General features: G+C 43.5%; 1 protein-coding gene across 6 annotated transcripts in view; it reads right to left on the minus strand.

The window, feature by feature from the left end:
- The window catches only part of LOC105912905 (calcium-activated potassium channel subunit alpha-1-like), a 90,606-nt gene that overhangs the window by 44,983 nt on the left and 37,975 nt on the right, over positions 1-7,648 (minus strand). The window lies entirely within an intron of this gene.

The raw sequence follows: 7,648 nt of genomic DNA on the forward strand, positions 1-7,648 counted from the left end.
TGCATAGACAAAAAGATCATGCATGAATTGCGAGCCCAAGAAGTATATTCATACTTGGATAATACGATTAATGAACTACGATGTCGCAACATTCGGACATACTGCAAAAAAAAGGATCTTTTGAATGCCATCCAGAAAAAACAACAATATCAATCGTAATTATATACAATGTTGTAGAGGGATAGACCATGGGTAGTCCTACTATTCAGTAAAATTCTCCACAAATGAATGTTTTTTTTTGCTGTAAGACACAAATCTAGTGGGAAAATGGGAGCACAGGCAGGATTTGAAGGGTTAATTGCATGCCAAGGTCGCCCCCTTGGTCCTCGTGATGAGGCAGCCATCTTCTAAAACACTGTGATGCCAACACAGGACAAGAAACATTCTATTTACTCGTGGAGACTCATTTTAGATATTCATATGCCCCCATGCAGATCAGATAAGATCTTTATTCCCTATGAAAACAGCATTGAATAGAAAATAAAATATGTTGTTTGTTTACTGAGGCTTAAAAAATGCAAACGTTGCCATAGTTTCTCTTTCATAAATAATATACTGCTCACATGTTGATCACAGGAGTAAAGGTAGTTCAGACTTGTATGGATACCTAAAATGTAAAAAGTACGATGTCTTTTGCCCCCACAATAAAAACAACAAATCTGTAACCCAGAAACTAAAAGGGTAATTCTTAACCTTTACAGCCTGTTATCAGGGGAGGTGTTTGGTGTTTGTGGTGCACATACAAAATATCAACGCCCAATTGGTCTTCAAACATGCAATTACCATCCGCTTCTTAATGAAGAGAAAGACAGTATCATACCCAGTGAGGTCTAATTCTAGCTCAGGGGCAAACCAAACACACACACACACACACACACACACACACACACACACACACACACGCACACGCACGCGCGAACACACACACACACACACACACACACACACACACGCACACACACACGCACACGCACACGCACACGCACACACACACACACACACACACACACACACACACACACACACACACACACCCACACGCACGCGCGAACACACACACACACACGCGCACGCACACGCACACACACGCACACACACACACACACACACACACACACACACACACACACACACACACACACACACACACACACACAGAAAGAGAACAAACATTTGAGATGTAATGAAACCTACCACAGCATATACTTAGTGAGTGACTGAAACATTTATGGCACTGATATAATATTTCATGGCATGATGGCCATTATAAACCACTGACTATCCAGGCTTACCTGAATAGTACCCCAGCTTCCTGCAATTTACATTTGTGGTGTTGGAGTGGTATAGATGCCATCTGTGCTATTAGTTCCTGCACTCAGGGTTGGGAGGATTACTTTAAAAATGTATTCTGATACAATTACTGATTACCTGTTAAAAATGGTATTCAGTAACCTAATCACAATATTAAAGTAATGTAACTTGATTACTTTTCGTTACTTTTGGATTACCTCAATGCCATTTATATATAATAATATATAAATAAAATTGAATTGAATTGAATTGAATAGTTTGTTATAGTGTCAAAGTAAGCAAATTTCAACAGGTTTCGCTAGGTTTAGCCGCTAGCATCTCGTTAGCGATTAGCAATTCCTCCGTTATGCTGCTTTAAGAAATTCCTTAATGTGTTGTGATTATTAGACATATCTGACGGCACCCACAATTACATTTTCACAAAACAGGGAATTGTTTGCACCACCTTTAACTATAGAGCACAACTGGTAGGACACCAGAACAAATTAAAAGACATTGAGGGTGGATCTGACAAAAAAGGGTAGGATGTAGCTAAGGACTTTCTTAAAGCATCACAACGGAGGAATTGCTAATTGCTAACAAGATGCTAGCGGCTGTTGAAATTTGCTTACTTACAGGATACCGGCAGATACCGGCAGGTGTAGCTAAAACGGAATACTTCATAGTTTAGGCACAATATTAAGCGACTTAAAAGTAGCTGATGGCTTTCGAACGACTCTTGAGACTCTCTGACTGATAGCCAAAAAGTGTCCGGGTTACGTAGTGTCCGGGTTACGTAATGCTAGCTTTGGTATAGCAACTGTCACTCGCCCGGACATCGCCTGGACACTATATGGCGCCTGGACACTATTTGCCTTGGACAATGACAGTATTTTCACCGCGGGAGCAATAAGGTGCACTGCACCGTTATGTTCTTCCCACTTTCAGCTTCGAGGACAAAATAGTGTCAAAAATAGATAGACATAATAGACAAAATAGATATTTCCAGCCAGAGAAAGCATTTTTTTAACTCGGTCATCATATGGACTTGTAGTTTTCTCTGTTGTCTTCTCGTGACATGTTGTAAAGTGCGCATGTGGATGATAGTGTAATGTTCTGCATTTTAAAATCTATTTGTAATCCTGTTAATAATCCCAATTTTTGCTAAAAGTATCTGTAATCTAATTACGTCTCTTTTTTTTGTAACGGTACCAGAATATAGTTACCCTTTTTTGTATCCTAATTACATAACGCCGTTCCATGTATTCCGTTACTCCCCAAGCCTGCCTGTAAACCACATACAAATTAAATAAATTGGTGTCTACCCTAACCCTAATTCTATGTTTATAACCAATGTATCCATGTGTTGCCCATTTTACAGATTACTAGGGTTGTTAACGATTAATCGTCGATCAATAGTTTTAAACTAAATGAATAAATTGGAAAGTCCTTTGTTAAGGAATGAATGTATGTATAACTTGTATGAATGAATGAATGTATGAATGTAATGTAATGTAATGTAATGTATGAATGAATGTATAACTTGCTTCTTCGATGTCAATATCGCATGTGTGTGTGTGGTGGGGAGGGGGGAGGTGTTAATGAATAATCGATTCATTGTTCATCAATGTTAGCGACTGTCAATCAAGAAAATCTCTTTAAATTTGCACTCTGACAGATTACACTATATCACACAATGCTAAATGGCAAATGGCTAAATGGCAAGTTACAAATGCAAAGGACATTTTATAATGACCACAGCACATGTACATTACAGAAACGTATCAGTTCCGAACCCTGCTTCTTCATGACATGTAAAAGAATAGGAGCTTTGCTCGACACGGGAATTCATTCCCCAAAGATTCTCCACATCCTGGAGGATAAGGGACGCCGCCGGCTCAGGCTCAGTCTCATGTAGGGTGCCTGTATCACTGTCGCCCAACCCAGACACCGTGTGACAATCCCCCTAAGCCTCCTGTACACCGTTCGCATAAACAATGCATGCCTAGTATGGAGGAGTGAGTCACACCTGTGCGCATAGCAAGCCTCAAACTTTTCAATGATGGCCAGAAGTCTTCAAAGTGTTGAGTCTATGGCAAGGCGGCCATTAATAATTCATGTGGGGGCCATTTGGAGCCCGAACGCGAACTGGACCCCTTCATATCAGAGGGGCCCCTGGGTGAATAATTGAGTGGCCTTGAAGGTGACGACTGAGGGATGCTGGGAACTGGGTTTACACATCACACGCAGCGGTCTCACAACACACACACACAAACAACACACACACACACATCACACACACGCAGCGGTCTCAACACACACACAAAAACAACACACACACACACACACTCATAATTTGGCCTTTTTTTGCAAAAACATCACACATACAGACACACACACACACACACACACACACACACACACACACACACACACTCATGATTCAGCCTAGTTTTGCAAAAACATCACACAGACACACACACACACACACACACAGACACACACACACACACACACACACAGACACACACACACACACACACACACACACACACACACACACACACACACAGAGACACACACACAGACAGACACACACACACACACACACACACACACAAACAACACACACAAACAACACACACATACAGACTCAGGAAAGGAAAAGCTTCACAAACCAAAAACAAAATAGATATCTGACTCTGACGCCTACCATGTTGAAAACCGTGTGTGAATGTCTCTGTTTCGTTAACTTACAGTCCTGCAGATTTATGGCAATTCCTCAGATGCTGACTTCTATTCAAATGAAACTGCCCTCACCTAGCTTTATTGAAACCTCTCTGTAAAGATGTCCCTTCAGAGAGAGAGGGAGAGAGACAGAGCGCTTACTGGGAAGGGTCAGAACTACAGGCAGTCGTCAGATTTCAAATCTCCTTCTATTGATATCACAGAGAGCTGTGAATCACGCCTTACTCATTCATTCAAACGTCCCTAATCAAATCCTGCTTTTCTTCTCAATACACTATTTCAGTGGTTTCCTATAGGGACATTAGGACCATACTGCGCCCGTGCCAACGAGACCTAGCAAGTCATTTCTGTTTCCATTTTCAACAGTGCGTATTATTCACCTCCAAGACGCCTGGATGTGTCATCGGGGAACGAGGGGGCAAAGGTAACTCACATTCCCTACTGGCAGGCTGACATCCTGGGTCAAAATCTGAAACATGGTTTTAATAAGATGTAGAGTACATCCACCTATCCGTTATCATGCCCATTTGAGGACTGGTGAAACATGGTTGGGCAGCAGACAGCCATTAAGTCTGTCTGGAGACTGGGTCGTGTTCTGTTCTGTTCTGTTCTGTTCTGTTCTGTTGAGAGTTGGCACTCCGGGCCAAGAAAACCGTTAGAGCATGATGATGATGGCGGTCTCTGCTGACTTAACAAATCACGACAAGGGACCGGTCCATTTCCTACACCCACGACATGACTGACTGGCTGATTACCCCCCCTCTTTCACCCTCTCTCTCCCAATCTCTCTCTGTCTCTCTCTCTCCCAATCTCTCTCTCTCTCTCTCTCTCTTTCTCAATATCTCGCTCTCTGTAACACACACCATACACACACCCATACACATCGCACACTTCTCCTGCTTCTCTCTCTTTCTCTACCACCCCCCCCTCTCTCTTTCTCTCTCACTCCTTCCTCTCTCCCCTTCTCTCTCTCTCCTCCACCCTCTTACTGACAGTATTGTTGATCAGGTGCCGAGTGCATTTACCATGTTGACTTTTGACTGCTTTCCTGGTAGCCCTTTGCCAGGTAGTGCGCTGTGGGTATTATAGAGCACTCTAACAGCAGGTGTCCCCCCCCCCCCCCAATTACAGGAAGGGCGCTATCTATTACAGCTTGCCCTGATGGACAAATGTCAAGAAAGGCTGCAGGAGCCATGGCAACAGCCAGGTTCCCCACCAAACAAACACCTGCATGACTGTCAAGCTAGATTTACTTCGACATTAAGACGACATTGGCACAAAAGTCTTCATACTTTTTAATGAACTGTATTATGTATGTTGTATCTTCTTGTTTTTCTCTCTTTTTTATAGTTGTATGTCTGTTATTTTATATGGAACTTGGCGTCTGAAATAAAGATTTATATACAGTATATATATATATATATATATATAGGACGTAATCTGGGTAAGGTTGCAGACAGAACATGAAGCCAGTGATGATCTCAACCTGTCTCATCCGTCCAGTAGCCTGTCTGGGCTCAACATACAGATCTGGGCTCTCAGAAAGGATGAGGATTTCTTTAAACAACCATTCAATTCAATTCACACTAAATTCTCTACAATGCTTATTATTCACTGTGAACACTGGTATCTTCCAAAAACAAGCCACGAATATCCTCAAAATGCTATGAATGCAAATGCATTGATGAGATACCTCCCTAACTGACTGCATGTGCGTAAATATGAGCCATAACAGACAGATACATCTTGGGTCTCCAGTTGACCCCGTCTGCGAGGGTTGACCCCGCGATCACTCATGTCACCTGAGGCGGCTTGGTGTGGCGAGAGTATTTAGGGGGGGGGGGGGGGTTGAAAAGTTAGACATCTGTTGTGAGACAGAGAGGGAGACAAGGTCTGCATAGGTGCTCCAGATCGTGTAGCCACTTGATGGGTGTAAACCGACCTGGATGCGCTCATAGCCGAGCTATGTTACACCGCCTCCCCCCAAAACACCTGGCCCCTGCCTCCGCTGCTACTTACTCCATGTGTGTGTGTGTGTGTGTGTGTGTGTGTGTGTGTGTGTGTGTATGTGGTAGATTTGAGGCTAGAATATTAGCTATCTTACACCGCCTTCCCCCCAAAACACCTGGCCCCTGCCTACCCAGCTCCTCCAGAATGCTGCTACGCTACACCCTGATATCCTGCGTGATGACCCCGGGCTGCCATCACGATTGAGGGACGTTGAGCGTAAGCGATAACGTAGAGGATGGGGTCATTGGCATTGGTGGGAACTCTATCTCACACCAGTCTGACTGACCCTTTATCATGCAGAACGACGATAGCATCTGGTTCTCCTCTGAGTCCCATAGTATAAGTGTATGTTAGTCGACACAAATTCATATTATAATATAGAGCCTTCTCTTCTTTCTCAAACTAAACCAGTCAAAGTTGAAGCATTGGCACCGTGGTATTCTAAAGTTCCAATCTCCTTCTGTGGGAATGGCCTCTTCAAGTACTAAAAGTAATAATAATAAATAATAAATAAATGTCCAGTATGTCCACAGGTTATTTTGTTGCTACAAAATCCAGCCATGGCACAACACAGTGTCAACTAAGAAGCCTAGGAGCACAACAAGTTGAAATGTACAGTAAGGTATCCAAACTTATTTAAACACATGGTAGGACATGGAAGAAATACGACATACTACCCAGGACTGCCACCTTCAAGCTTATTCAGTCACACAAAGTTTCAAATGTGCTCAGGGATCAATGATCAACCCTGTGTTTTTTTCCAGTAAACAGCATGTGAGAGTGGGCTGTAATGGGGTTGGTGTTAAAAGCATGGCAGTACAGGAAGTCAACACTCCCCGGTTTCCTTAGGGGCTGTTAGGTTATGATGATTACCGACCCCCCCCCCCCACCCCACGCCACCCCCAAAGCAGGAAGGGGGACTCTTCCTGCCCCCCTCGAACTGCAGCTTGATGGGCACATTTAGGAATTTAGCCCCTGGGTACTGACTAATTCGCACACCACTGACAAATATTGCACGGCCAATTGCAAGAGTGCTTCCACCTGCGGTGAGCCTATCTGTTCGATAAAAACTCCCCGAAGTGGAATCGCAGCCACGACAACAATCCCTCCAGGGCGAAGAGTGGACAGACGATCGGCAAGCGGAACCTCATCAGGAGATGGACCGCTGAAAGCCATTATGCATTCACCATTATATTACGATGGCCTCTGCGGCCTTCCAGCTACTGATTGAATGTGTCATTATGCGTTTCGCAGAGAGAGAAAAAAACATCCTTTTGCGGTTCATTTGTTTGGAGAACAATGACTACAGAGAGCGTCTGGAGAGGTCACTGTTGAAGGGATGGGATCAGGGAGGAGGGGGAGGGGGGACCAATGAGCCATATTAGATAAATGAATGTAATGTTCCTCAGAGGAGAGGCAGATCCAGACGACTCCACTCTGTAACCAAAACAGAGACGCGAGATGTCTGGTCGGTGTGTTTACGGGAAATGGTTTTGTTATTGTTTTTTCATTTTTGTTTCTTGAATAAGTTTAGAGGCCTGTGTTTGTTGCAGAGTTTAGCCGTCTCCAAGTACACTGACCAAAGCTAAAAAAAAAAAAA

This window comes from Clupea harengus, chromosome 23 (genome assembly GCF_900700415.2).
Source record: "Clupea harengus chromosome 23, Ch_v2.0.2, whole genome shotgun sequence".
NCBI lineage: Eukaryota > Metazoa > Chordata > Actinopteri > Clupeiformes > Clupeidae > Clupea > Clupea harengus.